Source organism: Globicephala melas, chromosome 13, assembly GCF_963455315.2.
Source record: "Globicephala melas chromosome 13, mGloMel1.2, whole genome shotgun sequence".
NCBI classification, from domain to species: Eukaryota; Metazoa; Chordata; class Mammalia; order Artiodactyla; family Delphinidae; genus Globicephala; species Globicephala melas.
The window spans coordinates 27,807,952-27,828,640 of NC_083326.1; positions in this window are offsets into that span (position 1 = coordinate 27,807,952).

Here is a 20,689-nt window from a genome sequence, read left to right on the forward strand (position 1 = left end):
TATTAGCTCCTCACTAAAAGCACAGACTCTTGAATGTCAAGACTAATCATGTCATTAACTTAATAAAATTATTGTAAAATTATTACAATCATGTCATCCACTTAATAAAATTATTACACTTAATTTCGGAACTTGTCCTGAAATTAAGATGCTACTGTTGCTGCTGTCAGCTCTGGCTTGTGAAAAAAAATCTATGAAGGAGAAAGGAAGGATCAGGTACAGATGAACTGAGGGGCAAGAAAGTAACACAATATGGAGGCGTTATCTTCACGGCTCAAATCCCTTACAATCGTTGGGATTTGGCTTCGCCTGCAAAGTTTGTTTGTTTATTTATTTATTTTTATTGAAGTCTAGTTGATTTACAATGTTGTGTTAGTTTCAGGTGTACAGCAAAGTGATTCAGTTATGTATATACTTATACACATATATGTGTGTATACACACACACACACACACACACACACACGCATATATATCTATTCTTTTTCAGATTCTTTGCCATTACAGGTTATTGCAAGATGTTGACTATATTTCCCTGTGCTGTACAGTAGGTCCTTGTTGTTTATCTATTTTATATATAGTAGTGTGTGTTTGTGAATCCCAAACTCCTAATTTGTCCCTCCTCCTGTCCCTCTTTGGTAACCATAAGTTTGTTTTCTATGTCTGTGAGTCTGTTTCTGTTTAGTAAATAAGTTCATTTGTATCATTTTTTAAGATTCCATATATAAGTGATATCGTTTAATATTTGTCTTTCCCTGTATGACTTACTTCAGTTAGTGTGATAATCTCTAGATCCATCTATGTTGCTGCAAATGCATTCTTTCTTTCTTTTTTATGGCTGAGTAATATTCCACTGTGTATATTTATATTTTATTAATAAACCACTTTTGTTTAAATTGAAAGAATTATCCCAAATTTGGGATACAGTACTCTCCATATATGAAATATGATGGTACACTTTTTAATAATGTTAAAAAACCAGTGTTAAAAAGCCAACATTCACCAATGTTTCGGGTGAAGAAGTGATTTATTGGATTACAAATAAAACCTATTGAAGGTTTTATTTTTTCTTACACCCATAAGACTAAGACTAACATCACAGAATAAGGCTGCTATAGATACTTTGAATAATATGAACATCTTTGAAATATCCTCTCAATCAAGCAGTTGGAAAACTAAAGTTTGTTCCAGGGTGCAGATGGTAAAAACATAGCTCTCAGGAGGCGATTTATATGTGCAGCCCTTTGAAAGAGCGCTCACCTCTCTTCCTAAGTCCTATTTCTTTTCCCCAGCTCTGGAGTATTTGGGAGCCACTGATTATTTTCAGTGACTGAACCGCTCTTAAAAACACACATATTTTAATTGGTCAATACTGGATTAATGTTACGCCAGTCACTGTTAGTGTTATAGTCATTTAAACATTGCATTGTTTGATGCAGCTTATAAAAATACTAAGGTGATTCAATGAAAGAGAAGAGAAGGTGACTCGGGGCTATATTGCTCAATAGATTGTGAATTGATTTAACCTTACATATGATAAAATGACATCCATTTATTAGACCATCTTAAAATTATATGATTAATTATACTAACTAATAACAAAGATATGGCATGGAGAGTATGAGAAACACAATTAAAGTCATCTGCGTAGGTAGTGGCCACGCTAAGACCAGACTCCAGCCTCCTGTGTGTGCTTGGCTGTGGAACAGCTCAAAACGGACAGACGCTGAGGGGGGTCCCTGGCTCACTTCCCCAGCTTTGTGTATTAGCCCATTTAATTTCCGCAGTATCCTTTGAGCCGGGTATTATTACCGGTGCTGTCATAATCATCACCAACATCACCGTCATTATCTGCTGTGGTTAAGATAAGAACATTAGGGCACAAAGGAATGAAGTTTCTTTTTTTCCTTCTGTTGAGGTGTTTTTTAAAAATTGAAGTGTTGATTTACAATATTATATTAGTTTCAGGTGTACAGCATAGTGATTCAGTATTTTTACAGATTATACTCCATTAAAAGTTATTACAAGATAATGACTATAATTCCCTGTGCTACACAATATATCCTTGTTGCTTATCTATTTTATACACAGTAGTTTGTATTTCTGAATCCTATACCCCTTCGCTCTCCCTTCGCTCTCCCTTCCCTCTCCCCTTTGGTAACCACTAATTTGTTTTCTATATGTGTGAGTCTGTTTCTATTTTCCATATACATCTGTTTGTATTATTTTTTAGATTCCACGTGTAGCTGATCTCATGCAGTATTTGTCTTTCTCCGTCTGACTTAGTTCACTAGGCATAATCATGTCTAGGTCCTTCCATGTTGCTGCAAATGGCAGAATTTCATTCTTTTTTATGGCCGTTGAGGTTTTGTGTTCTTATCTCACCATGTCAACTTCACTCCCCTGGGCATAGATGATTGTGCCTATTAGCCAAATTGGAATTAAGTTTAATGTCACACTGTACTGAGTGGCAAAGCTGGGATTTTTTTTTTTAAGATTTCTTTATTTATTTGTTTATTTATTACATATATATTTTTTATTTTTGGTTGCATTGGGTCTTCATTGTGGTGCGTGGGCTTCTCATTGCGGTGGCTTCTCTTGTTGCGGAGCACGGGCTCTAGGCGTGCGGGCTTCAGTAGTTGTGGCTCACAGGCTCAGTAGTTGTGGCTCGCGGGCTCTAGAGCGCAGGCTCAGTAGTTGTGGCACATGGGCCCAGCCACTCCGCAGCATGTGAGATCCTCCCGGACCAGGGCTCGAACCCGGTCCCCTGCATTGGCAGGTGGATTCTTAACCACTGAGCCACCAGGGAAGTCCCAAAGCTGGGATTTGAACCTGGACAGTTTCAATCCCACACTCGTATTACTGTGTTATATAGAGATTTAAAGCTTCCTATTTAAGGCACTGTTCATTGACAACTTTCAATCATGTAATTAAGAAGTTTTTCTTCTAAGAGTATTTTATTTTATGCACCATTATAAATATCATTAGACCGAAATTTCAAATTGGTCCTTTCCCAAGTGACCAATAATCTATGTGATGAAATTCTGATCAAATGACTTATTTCTCACATGTCCTCTCCTAGATGAGTCAAAATAGTCACAGAAGCTTTATGACCCCTGTTGCAAACTGTGTTCATTTTCAGACTGAGCTCATTGCTGTAATTAAAGGAAGCCCCTGTCTTCCCTTGCCCAGTTCAAAAGGGCACTTTGACCATGTCAGGATTGCACGTTTGGACTTCCTGGACTCAATGGCTCTTAACTTCACAAAGTCATTGATATCCTTGAGCAGCATCTAATGAGGCTGGCACGTGGATTTTGAGCAATGTTTCGGGAGGTTCATGGATGCAAGATGCCCATCTGTGAAACCTGCCTGGAACCCACAGGACCACAAGTCATGTGGTTGCAGACCTGACATCTGGGCTGGATGTTCCCTGAAGCCTTTGGCCCCCAGACTCTGTTAAACCTTCTGAACCTGCAAAAATGGCCTTGTAAGTGCTAGAGATCTCCCACCCCATGTTGCTGGAAGAAAAGACAGGGCCTCTCCTTTGCAGAACCCATCTCAGCTCTCCTCCTGCTGGGGTTGAGTGCTGCATGACCTATCTGGGGACACGCTGTCCTAACACAGAAGGAAGGAGACTTAAGCTCAAGGGAGCTGTATGATCTGCCCAGAATGCACCGGTGGGAGATGGGTGTGTACTTGTGGGATGGGATTCTGCAGCTGCCTGGATAGCGGGGAGATGACTGACTTGGGATCACGCTCCCAGGACACGGGATTTAATACCATGGACAGCGGCCCACTCTGCAAGTCGAAATGGAACACTTATCGTGGTGGGGGAATTGAGGAACAGGCTCAGGGAGTGGTGCGAGCTGGGTGGACACCCTCTGTAGCCAGAATGTCCATGAGGTCCAGATGATACATCCTTTTAAAATGTATTAAAATTTTTATGTCTGTGTTTATCAATAAACAGATCAGTATTTTTAAAATGTCAACTTGAATAATAATTTCATAAAATAATAAAACAACAAAACTGTAACTAGCTTCTAAATAAATCTCAGAACATTTCCTAGAAATAAGTGAGAAGAATTCAAACTGAAAAAAACAAAGGCTAATGGAAAGAACTAGTAAGTTTCTTAGCTTTTTGACTGATATACAAAAAAAGGTCAAGATATCAAAGGATTAAATAGGGCGATCATGGATACATCACAAACCAATGTGTGGATTCTCTCAGAGGAGATCCTATATCTAACCTAAGACAGAATAGGTTCCATAAAGCACGTGTCCCGTTGTTAATGAGTAGCAAGCACTCAGTAAGCTTTAATGATTGATCAGTGATTGTTTTCGCGAACAGCCAGCATCCGAAATGAATCATCTGGTCAGTCCGCATTTGACACAATGCACACAGTCCACAGTCTACAATGACACAATTAGGTCAGTTAGGTCCACTGACCTAATTTTAACAAAACTTAATTTTAACAAAATGTGAATCTGAAGGTTTGGTCAGTCTCCATTACTGTTATTACGTCCTCTGTTAATTAATCACACCCTCTAGATAGGATCCTCGTAGAAACCCAAAGAGCTTACATTTCTGAAGTGACTTGACTTGCCAGGTGTCACTCGGTTTAAGAGGCCATGATCCTGGCAAGACATGCAAAACAGGTGACGTTCAGAGGTGTCGCAGGCACGAGGCTCCAAGTCCCGTATTAACCGATACTGAGATTTCAACAGCACTTTTGAAAAGACTTGATCGGAAAAGAACAAGTCATCTGATCCAGAGAACCAGGCTGTTATTCTTCACAGAATCTTCTGGAATGAGGAACTAGCAGAAGAGGACATTAAGCTAAATAAGGTTGATCTAAATGAATTAAGAGAAGAGTCATCATCATGTGAGCAAAAAAAACCAAAAAACATGGAGTAAGAACCCGGAAGCGGTGGGGCCGGAACCCAGCCCCTCCTGCGCGAATCCCCTCCTCCAGGATTACAGGAGGCCTCGCCGAGTCCTTCTCCGTCTCGGAAGCCCTTCCTTCTTTGCAGTCTGCCAGTTCCTCCATTCCAGGCGCCTTCCCAGGGTGACCTTGACCGTCTCTGTGATGATGCCCCCTGACACCACTTCCCACCACCCAACACAGAACTGCCTGGAATGTTCACTGCGCGCCCAGTAGCATCCGGCACTGAACGCACCCAACTCAGAACAACGGATTTTCTCCTTCAAATGTGCTCCTTCTGGAGTCGTTTCTATCTCAGGACTTGACATCACTGTCCAAACGCTTTAGGCCAAAACCTAGGAATTGTCCTGCTTTTCCTTCCCAATCCTATTCTAAATCTGACCATTTCTTATCATCTTTGTCCTTAAAATCTGATGCCAAGCCGCCCTCAGGTCTCCTGGACAATCTCATACCTGGGCGCCCCACCCACTTCTGCCGCCTACAGCCCACTGTCCACAGAACCACTGGAACGTGCCTGTGAAGATACGCATCATTTCCTGTTGCTCCCCTACTTCACATTTTGCAGAAGCATCCCATTGCAACTAGAATAATGTCTGGAGCCTCACCAGGGCCTTGACACCCCCGGGAACCTCCTCGGGTTTGCCTCGTGCCGGCCTCACTTCCCATCACTCACTCGCTCTTGTTTGCTTCTGGAGGGCGTTCTGTGCCTTGCACGTGTCAGCTGTGGGTCAGGCCTCGGCCCTGTCTCCTGCTTGCTGTGTTCTTTCCAGACCTTTGTGTGGCTGTTGTCTTCTCCTCAGGCGGCTCTCAGATCACCTGTCACCTCCTCAGAGAGACTTCCCTGGTGTCCTACCTGCAGTAGAAGCCTCTCAACCCACTGATCACGGTCTGTGGCCACTGTTCATATGCTAACTGTCTGTCTTCTCCCCTTAGAATACAAACCCCTTAGGGGCAGGGGCTTTATCATTTTAAATACTGTAGTTGCAATAATTAGGACACAGACAGACACATGCTAGGCACTCAGTAAATATTTCTTGTTCAATTGAGACAGAACCAGAGGGAACCTTGAATGTCATCTGATTGCTTCTTAATACAAGGCTGTATGAGGAGCTACATAGCCGCTTACTGAGATAACATCTTGGCCATTAAAACAGCAGGAAGTGAGTGTCAACATTATCAAGATGGAAATGGTGTTTGGTATCAGTATCATTTAAAAATCCTCACAACAGCAACTTGGAAATATCTTTATCTTAGATCTTATTGCTGTATAGACAAGGAACCAATGTAAATATCCATTGGCAGTAGACTAGATTAGTTAAATAAATTATGATAATTCATAGAATGGGGAAAGACACAGGTGAGAAGAATAAGGTAGATCTTCATTCGTTGATGTGAAAGATTTTCAAGAAATATTCAGAGAAAGAGAAGCAAAATCTAGCTTTTTTGTATATGCTATCACCCCATTCATGTAAATAAAATGTTTATGCTATATATTTCTAGATATGCATATATTTTTTTTTCTCAGAGGATACTTGTTAAACCGTTTCAGGGATTGTTTGGGGGGAAGTCAAAGACTAAAGGGCAGGAGGTTTTATATCCATTTTTTTGTTCTTTTTACAGGTTGCCAATTTTTAAAGTTTATTTTATTTTGCTTAAATATACGTACCATAAAATTTACCATGCTAAGCGTTTTAGGTGCACTGTTTCGTGGCATTCAGCACCCTGGCAGTGCTGTGAAGCTGTCACCACTCTCCACTTCCAGAACTTTTGTGATGCCCCAAACTGAAAGTCTGTACCAATCAGACACTAATCACACAGCCTTCTCTCCCTCCAGCCCCTGGTAACCTCTGATGTACTTTCTGTCTCTAGGAATTTGCCTGTTTTAGGTACATTCAATTTTATGCCTTTCATTATGACTTGAATTTTCTAACCATCTGCATGTGTTACTTTCATGTGTTGCAAAATGTCAATATGGATTATGAGGGCAACAGGCTTATAGGCCATTTTCAATTCTTACCTATGCTTTTCTGTTTTAAAATCATCCCAATAAATGTTCTTTTACATGATCGCATGGAGAACAAGATAATTGAATATACCTGGGTCAGAGAATGAACCAATGTACCGTTGCTTTCAAATAAAAAGAAGACACTCATTTCTGTGTAATTCCCAGTGATACTGTTACTTTATTAGGCAGGTTACTGGGCACATCATGGAAAGGGGTTATTATTGCATTAATATGCAACGATTAATTAAGTTAAACTTCAGTGTAACAAGCTGATTAGAACATTAGGCCATGAAACGTGAGAGATTTCTTCCACAGCTTTCAATGAAATTGTTAAACTACCTTAAGAAATTGAAAGACTTGATATACTAAATTAGAAGAAAATAATAGATAATTTTTGGTGGCATAATTGCCACTGGTTCTAAGCACCACATATAAAATCAGCACACTTCTAGGTATTTAATCTTGAGGAGATAAGCCATCACAAGAAATAATTTCTGTAAGCACAACTGTTCACTGTGACCTTGCGTTCCATATTTCATTATTAGAAGCCATCTAAATATTTAACAATAGAAAGAGAACTAGGTAAACTGTTGTCTATCTACTTAGTGGATTAAAAATGAGAGCTGATAAGAACGTAGAACAATGTCAGGAATTCTTTCAGGATTGAGCAAATAAAAGCTGGGTGCATCGTTTTATGGATACTATATTTGTAATTATTCAAAAAAAAATCCACTGAAACTGACATTTGGTTAATCAACAGTTATTTAACCTAATTTCTTCTGGCCTGTTGAAAATATAAACAATGCTGTCAATTGTCTGTATGTCCAAGTTCTCCGCTTTCTCTGTCTCTTTGTCTGTCTCTGGTGTTCTTCTTCTATGTCTAGGGTGATCCCTTCTCCCCTCTCTTTTTTGGTTTCTCATATTCTTATTCCTGGAATTTTAGGATTCCTCAAGGTTTGGTCATGCATCATCATTTCTCGTCACTCTGCACACGCTGTGTGGTCTGACCTCTGCCAATTACGCTAATCAGGCTGAGCTGGCTGCAGTAACAAGCAGACCCTGATATGTCAATGACTCTATCAAATAGAGATCTGTTCTGGACTCAGTATTCTGAGTCTTCATTCAAGGGGGTGGGGCAGCTCTTCTCCTAGAGGTCTTTAGGGATGTAAGCCTTGGTTTCCTTGGAGGGACAGAGCAAAATTCCAATGGGTAACGGTTGAATAAAACTGAGTCTGTAGCTCACGGCACTCTGAGAAGTCAGACAGTGGAGGGGGGAAGGGGGAGGAGCTTGAGGGAAAGCAGAATCAGAGTTTCTTCCAGGATGACTTGGTCTTAGCGTATCTGTAGACTGAGGAGATGGAAGCAAGCAGAGGTGGACCACTCCAGGATGAGTTGGCATCACTGATGAGGGATCTGCTGGCAGAGGAAGCAGGAGCTACAGGAACCAAGTGTCAGGTTAGCTTGGGAGAAGGGTGCGTGCCCACTGCCCTGACAGGACACGGATGCACTTGGAAGTGAAGTGGATGGGATAGGAGGACTGGTTTGTCTGCTCCATTGAGTCAAGTTTGTGCCCAGGGTTTCTGTGCTTTGCGTCCTGACCTGGGAGTGGAGGTCGGGCATGTGGACGGGGTCAGTGGCTCATGGCAGCCCCCAAGCACACCTGACCCATAAGCAGGTCCCGCTGTTTGGTGCTGAATCTGGAGTTCTGCTTTGATGACATTTTAAATGACTTTTCATTTGGATCATTTTGAGTGGTTTGCTTGTAAAAGAGGAATTTCTACCTATAGTTTTCTCTTTATTGAGTCCTATGAGATGAAACAATGACACTTTTCCAGAAAAGAGCCGTGGAAAATTTCCTTCATTCTTTTAGACTAGAAAGTATATGTTTACTTCCCTTGTCAATATGTGTGAGTCTGAGTTTGAGCTGATGAATGCGGGAGAAGCAAAAACAACCTGGGCCATCCGAAGTACAAATGCATTAACTCTCTCCTTCTCTCCTTTGTCTGTACCCCCTTGGAATCCCTGTCTCCATAATGGACCTCGCCATCCTGTGAATAATGGATTTTTGTCTTTTTCCCCCATGAGGCTGTGTGTTCCTTAGTGTTACCCACATTGTTAACCGTTTCTCTTCCAGCTGTGCTCAGCCCGGGATGGGGACTCACCACCTGCTCAGAGCTGAACACTGAGAGTGGGTCACGTGGGCCTCCTGGCCATACTCCTTTCCTACTTTGTAACAAATAAACATTTTATGTGAGAAAAGTTTTTGATTCACAAATGTGCACAGAAAGTCCCGAGGGTTCCTGTGTACCCTACACCCCGTTCCTTCCGGTGTTGATATATTACGGTATCACCGTGGTACACTTATCACGTTAATGGACCTGTGCTGATGGACCATTACTAACCACTCTGTGTACTGACTCTGGATTTCATTAGTTTTCCCCAGTGTCTCCTTTCTGTCTTAGGATTCCATGCAGGGACCACATGACGTTTAACCTCATGTCTCTGTAGGCTTTTCTGGCAGTGCCGGAATTCTCACATTCTTCTTGTTTTTCATGATTGACAGTTTTGAGGACGACTGTTGGATATTTTGTAGAATGTCTGTCAACTTGAGTTGTTCTTGTTTGTTTTTTCCATGGTTGCACTGGGGAGACAGGTTTTGGGAAGAAGGCCTAGAGATTAAGTGCTTTTTTTTTTTTGCGGTACGCGGGCCTCTCACTGCTGTGGCCTCTCCCGGTGCGGAGCACAGGCTCTGGACGCGCAGGCTCAGCGGCCATGGCTCACGGGCCCAGCCGCTCGCGGCATGTGGGATCCTCCCGGACCGGGGCACGAACCCGTGTCCCCCGCATCGGCAGGCGGACTCTCAACCACCGCGCCATCAGGGAAGACCATTAGTGCCATTTTATCGCATCCTAATTAAGGGCGTATCCTTTCAACACGACGTCATGGTTTGTGTTGACCTTGGTCACTTGTCTGAGGGGGCGTCTGTCAGGTTTCTTCAATGTAAAGTTACTCTCTGCCGCCTTTCTGTACTGTGGTCTTTGGAGGGAAGAAGGAAGTTACTACAAAAGGCTGCATTTGAGGGGAGGGGAGCTGTATCCATCTCTTTGAGGGGGTAGAACGCACTTAAATATTTGGGATTCTTCTGTATGGGAACCGTCTGTCTTCCCATTCATTTAATCATGTATTTGCATCAGCATGGACTCTGGGATGCTTGTTTTATACTTTGGGTTACAATTCAGTCCCGAGTTGATTTTATTGCTTCCCCTTCTTCTTCTTCCCCTGTCCCCCCACTCCTTCATCCTCTCCCTCCCCCCTCCTTCCTCCCCTCCCCCCTTTCTCTTTCTTTCTCTCCCGGATCCATTTAAAATGGATCCAGACCTCACACCCAAAGAATGAGGTGACTGGTTAAAATTTCAAGCCACATTGCATGATGGGCAAGTTTCAGAGGCGAGGAACTTGCTTCCTGTCTTATCTGAAGGAAATTTTGTTCCACTTTGGCAGTTACTGTTAGGCACACTTTGTTGGGCTAGAGTGTAGTTTTCGACAGGTTTATTGCCAAAAGCTTGAGTGACAGTGAACAGTCTCTTTTTCTGGTTAATGCTCAACAGAACTCATTTTCAGGGCCCAGTTGGAAACAATCAAGCAGGAAACATCTGATTTAAGGATTTAAGGGTTTAAGTGCAAGGTTTAAGGATTCCCTTGTGAAGTTAACTTTCTATAGATCCTGGGGACAAAGTTGAAGGAACTTTCCCAGAGACCCATATATACCTGTTTTCTGGGTCATTAATTTCACTAAGTGGAGTCTGGTAGAGGGTCTGTCTGCTCTTAATGAGTGGGGTGTGTCTATTCTGCACCCTGGAATCTCACACACAGCTACGACCTCTCTATCACATGCAGACTCGGGTTTTAGTCTCTCTTTGGAAACAAGGACCTCACCTTTACAGGCCGAGGTACTGAACTTGTGTTCCCACGTGCACCCCCTGCTAGGAGGCCTGCTGAGGGTGAGCTCTGTGTCCTGCTCACTTCCTTAGCCGCGTGCTTCTCTGCTGTCTTGCAGAGCTGGTGCTGGCCTCAGCACTCAATTGACTGGTACGCGCTGTCCAGGGTGGCAGTCGCATTCTGAGGAAAACTGCCGCCTCTGTTGCTGAATGTTACTCTGTGCCACACGCAAGGGGTTTTCTGTACATCATCTCCCGTAGTGATGGAAACAAACCTATTTTACAGATTCATTAACTGAGGCCTAGAAAAACTGAGTCGGTTGCTCTAGACCACTCAGCGAGCTGCCGAATTCATGCTCTTTACTCCGCGCTTTAGCGACTCCATCATCTATTCACATTTCCACAATTTCTTTTGTAAGTTACAGTCCTGTGTACATGCAATGATAATACAGGCATCCTCAGAGATACCACCGCAATAAAGCAAATACCACAAGAAAGCGTGTCACATGAATGTTCTGGTGTCCCAGTGCATATAAAAGGTGTGTGTACACTATATATATGGTTGCCTGCTAAGTGCGCAAGAGCGTTATGTCAAAAAATAACGCACATGCCTTAATCAAAATTTACCTTCATTGCTAAAAAATGCTAACCATCGTCTGAGTCTTCAGCAGGTGGCACTGTTTTGGCTGGTGGAGGGTCTTGCCTGGATGTTGCTGACTGATCAGGATGGTCGTGGCTGAAGGCTGGGCTGGGTGTGGCAATTTCTGAAAATCAGACAACAGTGAAGTTTGATGGACTCTCTTCCTTTTACAAACGATTTCTCTGTAGCCGGCAATGCTGTCTGACAGCATTTGATCCACAGAACTCCTTTCCAAATTGGAGTCAATCCTCTCAAGCCCTGCCACTGTTTTATCAACTAAGTTTGTGGAATATTCTAAATCCTTTGCTGTCATTTCAACAATCTTCACGGCATCTTCACCAGCAGAGACTCATCTCGGGAAATCACTTTGCTCGTCCATGAGAAGCAACTCCACATCCATTAAAGTTTTATCATGAGATGCAGCAATTCAGTCCCATCTTCAGGCTCCACTTCTATTTCTAGTTCTCTTGCTGTTTTCACCACATCTGCAGTTTCTTCCTCCACTGAAGCCTTGAATCCCTCAAAGTCATCCATGAGGGTTGGAATCAACTTCTTCCAACTCCATTAACTCCATTAACTCCTGTTAATGTTGCTATTCGGACCTCTTCCCATGAATCACGAGTGTTCTTAATAGTGAATCCTTTCCAGAAAGCTTTCAATTTATTTTGCCCAGATCCATCAGAAGAATTACTATCCATGGCAGCTATAGCCTTACAAAATGTATGTCTTACGTAATTATACTTGCAAGTTGAAATGACTCCTTGGTCCATGGGCTGCAGAATGGACGTTGTGTTAGAAGGCATGAAAACGACATTAATCTCACTGTACATCTGCATCAGAGCTCTTGGGTGACCATGTGCCTTGTCAGTGAGCAGTCATACTTCGAAAGGAGTCTTTTTTTCTGAGCAGTAGGTCTTAACAGTGGGCTTAAAATATTCAGTGAACCATGTCGTAAGTGTGGTCATCAGGCTCTGTGGTTCCATTTGTAGAGCACAGGCAGAGTAGCTTGAGAATAATTCCTAAGGGTCCTGGGGTTACTGGAATGGCAAATGAGCACTGGCTTCAACTTCAAGTCACCAGCTGCAGTAGCCCCTAACAACAGAGTCAGCCTGGCCTTTGAAGCTAGGCGTTGACCTCTCCTCTCCAGCTGTGAAAGTCCCAGATTGCATCTGCTTCCAGTAGAAGGCTGTTTCATCTACACTGAAAAGCTGGCATGTGGTGTAGCCACCTTCCTGAATTATCTTAGCTAGATCTGGATAACATTTCACCATAGTCCCTGTAACTCAAAATTCTTTATACCCATTCCATCCTTGTGGAAAATAAACTCATGACCGACAGATCCAACTTGGGCTGTTTGAAAGCTTTTCTTCGTTCATTCAACAAACAGATCAGGAGAACACAATTAGCAAGAGCTTGCGTATGTGAAATAGTCTCTCTTTTGTAGACTCTGCCCCTCTGCACTTTGGATCAGTCAACAGCCACAGCTACGTTGTAAACATTTGGCAGAGCACCAAAGCTTAGGAGCTTCCAGAAATCGTTACCCTGTGCCGAGTCCATGGCAGGCATGACCCGTCACCATCAGAGTGGGTGTCGTCGGTGCTCTCAGCTGACCCACTTCTCAAGGCGTGGATGGGCTCTCTGACCCCGACCCCTGACCCCTGACCCTGGAGTAGGTAAGTGTTAGAGAAACGGACGGAAATCCAGGCCGGGGGAGGACGTTTCTCCTCAGTGCTGGGGTGTCATGTTTTTCCTGATATGAAGGACAGAGTTCTCCCCAGTTGCTTTAACAAAATGCTTAGAAGAGAACAGAACGGCTAAAGGAGTAGACTGATGAATACAACTGGATAGACGAAATCAATGACACCTTTTAAATGCCGAAATGCAGGGCTTCCCTGGTGGCGCAGTGGTTAAGAATCCGCCTGCCAAGGCAGGGGACACGGGTTCGAGCCCCGGTCTGGGAAGGTCCCACATGCCGCGGAGCAACTAAGCCCATGCACTACAACTACTGAGCCTGCACTCTGGAGCCTGCGAGCCACAACTACTGAGCCCACGTGCCGCAACTACTGAAGCCTGTGCGCCTAGAGCCCGTGCTGTGAAACAAGAGAAGACACCGCAGTGAGAAGCCCATGCACCGCAACGAAGAGTAGCCCCTGCTCGCCACAACTAGAGAAAGCCTGCGCGCTACAATGGAGACCCAGTGCAGCCAAATATAAAAGAAATAAATTAAACAAAACAAAACACCATTCACTTTAAATACTGAAGTTCAAACTGACTTTAAAGAAGTGAATTAAAGAAATTCAACATGTATTTCAGGAAGAACAATGTCAAACATCATAAAGTATCAGTAATGTAAGTGGACGGTGAGTCATTTCCTCAGCGTAATTAGAGCCAGAAAGCATTTGTTAGTTACAGTCAACCACAGGCTTCGTGGGCACATCCGTGATGCTGCAAAGATCAGCTCCCTCCTCCCTCCCCACCCAGGTGTGTGAGCAGCCGGGAGCCGGGAAGCAGCTCACTAAGGACACTCACAGTCACCCGATTTATTTCGAGGGTATTTTGCTTGCTTTTGATGAGGTTAAATGAGGAGTTTCAGGACGGCAGTAATGTCATTCAAGGATGCTTTGCTGTTTGCCTCACCTAACTTTTCTGCGTCACAGGACCCAATCCTCTCACCCATCCCCTAGACATGCAAAATGACTTTCATTCCGAGACCCGCGCTTTTCTCATCTTTCATTTTCCGGCAGCATCTCGCACAGTGACTTGCGTTTTACAGGAAGCTTAGAAATGCAGCTTTCATTATGCGTTAAAGGACTTTGAAAATTTGTCCATTTGTAAACGTATGATCTGCACACTTTTGGGAGTGTGTATTTATTACAATTCAGTAAGAAATGTTTCTTAGAAAAAGCTGCACAGAGAGTAATCCTTTTTTTTTTTTTTTTTTAAAGTTTTTGGCCTTAGTTCCCTGACCAGGGATTGGACCCATGCCTCCTGCATTGGAAGTGTGGAGTCTTAACTGCTGGACCGCCAGGGAAGCCCTGAGGGTGATCCTTTCATGATGTAAATGTTCTACATTTCATTCCTAGAGGGAGGATCCTGTGATGGTTTAAGTGGTTTCCTTCAGGGAATGAATGAATCAATGCATTAAAGGAAGAAAAATTATACAAAGATGATTCTTAAATCTAATGTTGAGTGGCCTCTCACTATTCTTTGAGCCCAATTTTCTTAGAAATGTTAAGGGTAAACATAATGATTACCTTAAATATGAATAAAGAGAAAGAAACAAAGAGATAAAAAATGTAAAAATTAGAAATTTTTAATCTGGAAAACAGACCAAAAATAACTGGTTTCAAGCATTGATGCATTTAATTTATATCATCTTTTATATTCTTTTCTCTTTCATATATACCTTGTTTCTCAAATTGCGCATGAATATCTAAATAGTTGAGATGTGTTACATACAATTCCCATGAAGCAGTGCTGTGTCAGACTTTTCTCAGTTGGCAGAACCTAAAATCCACTTGAAAAAAACCAGGAGTTCATTATCTCATGTGACTGGGAAGTCTTCAGGCATGGCTGGATCCAACAGCTGTAGAGCTGTGGTCTGGGCTCCTCTCTCTCCATCCCTGGGCTTTGCTTTCCTTCATGTTATCTGTGGTCTCAAGGGGTTCACTTCCCACGGCAAGAAAGGCAGCTCTCACCCTATGTACATATCACAGCTTAGAACCCCAGGGGAAGCACAGCCTCTGGAGTCTTCTGACGGGGCCAAGCGCAGACAGGTGCTCAGTTCTGGAGTCAGGTGAGGATGTCGAGGTATCAATCAGGATTGCTATAGAGTGTGAAGGCAATGTTCCTAGCACCTGCCAGGGATGCTGGCAGATAAAGCCTGTATTCACGTCAGCGGGTTTCTACACGATGGGACCTCAGTGCCTTATACTCTAGAGGGTGCTGTCACCCACTACAGCTGCCAGGACAGGCGCAGCCCAAATAATCAGTAACAGTGTAAATATCAAGAAAATCATATGTGGAGTGGAGCTGGTCCAGCCGAGGGCCCAGGTGGCGGGGCCTGGTGTCCGAGCCACTGTCGTCTCAGAATCTGAGAGGAGGGTTGCACTGACTCTGCAGCCCAGAGGGGCTGCGGCCACCAGACAGCAGGTGGGACCGCATCCGGCCTCTCCTGGGTCTCGGGGGGTGGAGGGGAGCAGACAGCTGTCCTGGGGAGCCCCGGCGTGAGCAGAAAGGGCGCCCAGGGCACACGAAGGTGGAGAAGGAGGTCGTGGCTGCAGGGGGGCTTGCGGCCACCTTTCAGCAGACACGGCGCTGAGACAGGGCTTCCCTCCAGAAGCTGAGAGTAAATCCACGGAGGAGAGAAGCTGAGTATTTAGCCAGAGGAGAGTCTGCGGGTTTAAGAGTGGGAAATCCGTACTCTGGACCCACAGAACCGTGACTCACAGGTGCTTGGAGAGGAGACAGCAGGAGGGAGTCGCCCCAATGGGAGAGTCAAAGACACCCCAGGAGGAAGGCCGCAGGGTGGCCGGGCACGAGAAGTAAACGTTTTCCAGGTGTGACGAAAGGAGAGCTGGCATTCAGATGGACGGAGCGGCACGAAACAAGGCGAAGCGTCACGGAAAAGCACAGCGTGCGGGGGAAAGCGTTAACGTGACTGGAGCCGCGAGCTCCCGGGAGGGCAGAGAGGGCTGAGAAGGGGCCGCAGAGACATCGGCTCCACTGTGGAAGGGCCCCCTGTGGCCAGGGCGCCTGGTGGGAGACCAATGAGGTGTGGACGCAGGACTGGCCGGATGGAGCCCCGTCTCAGGACGATAATCCCCGTGTTAAGCAGAATGGAGACCCGAGTTTGCACACCCACCTTCATGTCCTCTTGAAAACCCAGGGTAATAATTCTGTCAATTGCTCACAAATCCCATCCCCCGTATGCTTCAGAGTGGCCCCTCATGACATGGGACCAGCACAGTGAAAGCCCGTGGAAGTAAACGTTGAATCCTGAGGTGCCCTGTACTAGGCGGACATGTAACAGGAAGTACTTGGATGTGGACATGTTTTTTAAGATTTGTTTCTTCATGTTCCCAGGAAACTTTTCACATCTTTCTTTAAAGGTATTTTTTCTAAATTTCTCTCCCCCCCGCAATATATTTATGAGACAGCATTAAAGTTTACTTTAAAAAATCCTCCCGTCTGGGCTGTGCCGTCCTGGGTGAAAGTAATGGGGTCCCTGGCATCGCTGAAAGCTTTAGCTCTGGAAACCTTCCAGCCGCACACACGTGTTTCATGGACCAAAGCCTGAGGGAACTGGGTGGGACTCATTTCTTTTTTCTTTTTTTTTTTTTTTTTTTGCGGTACGTGGGCCTCTCACTGCTGTGGTCTCTCCCGTTGCGGAGCACAGGCTCTGGACGCGCAGGCTCAGTGGCCATGGCTCACGGGCCCAGCCGCTCTGCGGCATGTGGGATCTTCCCGGACCGGGGCACGAACCCGTGTCCCCTGCATCGGCAGGCGGACTCTCAGCCACTGCGCCACCAGGGAAGCCCCTGGGACTCATTTCTGTAGCTGAGAGCAGCATAGACAGTCACAAGGTAAAGGCAGGTGGTGTGATCTTCCAACAGGGAGAGGAGGAGCAAAACCATCTGCCAGAAGAAAGGTCTAGAAAGCACTGGGCCAGCCTCAGGACCAAGAGGGAGGAAAGGGCTCCTCTGAGAACTTATGCCCACATCACCTGCCTCCCATACGTGTGTTCTGAGGCTTAGCAAGCTGAGAACTTAACTTAAAAAGTCCCCGAGTTGATGGAGCCACGGGGGCAAATGGCAGAAGCAAAGGCAAATACTTTTGTAAGAACGTCCTCTTAGTTCACGTCTTGTAAAATTCCCACAGACGCATTCTGGCCAAGTAGAAATCGAAGGGATGATGCTACACAAACAACTGAGAAGAAGCCCCAGGAAACAGTGAGCAGCAGTGGGCCGCAAGGGGTTCGGAGTTTCCAGGACCTAAAACCAGCACATTTAAGACACCTGAAGGAATCACAGAGGTCATTAGAAACATGCGCAATGAGAACGAAAAAATTAATAAAACGAGTCCTGGTGAATTTGAAAAGAAAACATCTATCACAGATCAAGAGAGAACAGTGAAATGGGGGCTGTAGAATTGAAGGAAAATCGACAAATTGGCCCAGAGTAAGGAATTAAAATTATGAAAAAGTGATTAAGAGACACCGAGGCAGATACTGTAGCGCACAGGGAACCATATTCAACGTCCTGTGATGAACCATAATGGAAAAGAATATATATGTATATAACGGAATCACTTTGCTGTACAGCAGAAATTAACATTGTAAATCAACTATACTTCAATAAAATTAAAAAAGAAAAAGAGACACTGAGGCAGAGAGTGAAAAGGCCTCACTCGTGTCTCTCAGAATTCCAGGACGAGAATGCCAGCAATGGGGAAAGTCAATATTTAAAGAGAGGGCTTCCCCGGTGGCGCAGTGGTTAAGAATCCACCTGCCAGTGCAGGGGACACGGGTTCGATCCCTGGTCCAGGAAAATCCCATATGCCATGGAGCAGCTAAGCCCGTGTGCCACAACTACTGAGCCTGAGTGCCACAACCACTGAAGCCCGCGCGCCTAGAGCCCATGCTCTGCCACAAGAGAAGCCACCGAAATGAGAAGCCCACGCACCGCAACAAAGAGTAGCCCCTGCTCGCCACAACTAGAGAAAGCCGTGTGCGGCAATGAAGACCCAATGCAGCCAAAAAATATATATATATATATTTAAAGAGATAATGGCTGAGAATTTTCCAATATTGATGGAAAATATTAATCCTCAGCCTCAGAAGCTCAACAAACCTCAAGAAGGATGAAAATGAAAACAATCAAACACAACGAAGTGAAATTATAAAACACCGAAGATAAAGATACTAAAAATTGAGAAAACAGTCAAATTATCTACAAAGGAGTGACGATAGCATGGCCTGGCTTCTCAAGAGCAAAAATAAAAGCCCTGGAAAGTTGAATAATGTCTTCAAGTCACTGAGAGCCAAGAGCTGTCCATCTGGTCGACCACCAGCTGATGGTTGAACTAACCACAGTTTTGGGAATAAATGAGCAATTTTTATTGTTGACACCTACTGAAGGAAAATTTGAAATAAATTCTTTAAGAAGAAGGAAAATGATCTCCCCCAAAGGCCTAAGAAGCAAACATTCCAATTATGTCCCTCCCTGGTTGCTTTCCGTCTCACTAGGATGCTCTCCACTCAGTATGCAAAAGGTGCTGTGATCTGAATGACATATGTTCATATGTTGAAATCCTAAGTCCCAGCATGCTGGCATTAGGAGGTGAGGACTTTGGGAGGTGGTTAGGTTAGGAGGGTGGAACCCCAGGAATGAGATGAATGCCTTCATAAAAGAGACCCTGCAGAATTTCTCTGAACCTTCTCCATGTGGGGTCACAGCAAGAAGGCAGCCACCTATGAACCAGGAAGCAGACACCGACTCTGCGGGTGCCTGGATCTTGGGCTTCTAGCTTCCAGAACTGTGAAAAATAAGTTTCTGTTGCTTATAAGCCAGCTGGTCTATAGTATTTTGTTATAGCCTCCCAAACAGACTAAGACAAAAGGCTTTCCCCTTTACCTCCTTCAGGTTCCCGCTTTCTCTGACTGCCGTATAATTACACTCTCCAGTCACTGTATCCTATCCCGCCTTCTCCTCCTTCATGGTATTTATATGGCATATTATAGCTTTATTTATTTTTAATATCTTCTTTCCATAATAAAAGATAAGATCCATGAAATAAGGAACTTGGTTTGGTTCGTTGCTCTATTTTCAGAACCTAAAATAATTTCAGGCACATAGCAGACACTCAAGGGTAACTAGTAAAAGGATAAAAACAGACCACATTCCTTCTCCTTCCAAAAAGAGGGAAAAAGCCACCTTCAAATGCGACCCTCAAGATGTCAAAAAAGAGGGGGGAAAGAAGCCTGGAAATAAAAAACAAATAGGAGGTATAAAATAAAATGTTAAAAATAAGTCCAAACAGATCAGACTTATAATTTATTATAACAATACATGTAAACAGACTAAACTCATCAGTTAAAAAATTAGAGATTGTCAAGTTGGATTTTAAAGTAATTCAGTTATGTGCTGTATCCAAGAGATATCAGGAAATCACAGGACATAGGAAGATTGCAAAAGATAGAACCGGCCAATGAAATGCAAAGAATGTTGGTATATCTACAGTAATAAGAGACAAAGTACATCTTAAGGGAAATATAATCCTGACCATATAATATTCAAATAAGGCAAAAGCCCCACAGTATATTATTTAAGAACATATGCATATGCCATAAATGTATAAATAAATGACTGATAGAGGATGCATTTAGGTTACCTGGAGATGGAGGGGGCAGTGGTGGAGGTTGTGATTGGGGAAATATATTAAAGTGGTTTCAACTCTACTGATAATTTCTTTTATTATTCTAAGCTGCATGGTGGGTACATGAGTATTTCATAAAGTTCTATCATATCTGTTCCATGTTGAAAATAGTTCATAATAAGAAAACTCTTACCGAAATCTAATTACAAACAACTTTTGATGCAACAGGCTGTCCAACACAGGGTACCCTGAAAGGGTAGGTCAGAGAGCCCCTTGGGAAGAAAAGCGACACCGATGGGCAGAACAATTGAATGAGCTTTCCAAGAATCCTCTTAGGGAAGGCAAGGGCGTTCTTGGGTCAGCCAGTTACTTAAACTCAATCTCATCCTCGAGAAATGTGTGTGGATATAACAAGGGAATTGTGAGTATTAAAGGAAACAGTGAATGCACGTAAAGTGCTTGGTACTTTGGTACCAAGTAGATGTTGCTTGGTACATAGTAGGTGTTCAGTGAACTGCATCAGAATCTTTCTGGAAATGAAGCAGAATAGAACTAGCAAGTTAGAGTCAAAGAGAAATTAGATACTACTTACTTCCCAGACTTCCCCAGGCAAAGTCAGCACCTGCCCGAGGGAACGCTGCATCCCGTTCATCTTTGTATTCCCAGCGCCCTCAAGCAGCGTGTCTGGCGCATAATGGACACTCAGGAATCATCTGGAGAATGCTGAAAGGTACCAGGATTCTTATGGACAAATCATATAAACACTGCAAATAAAGGAATCAATTTCA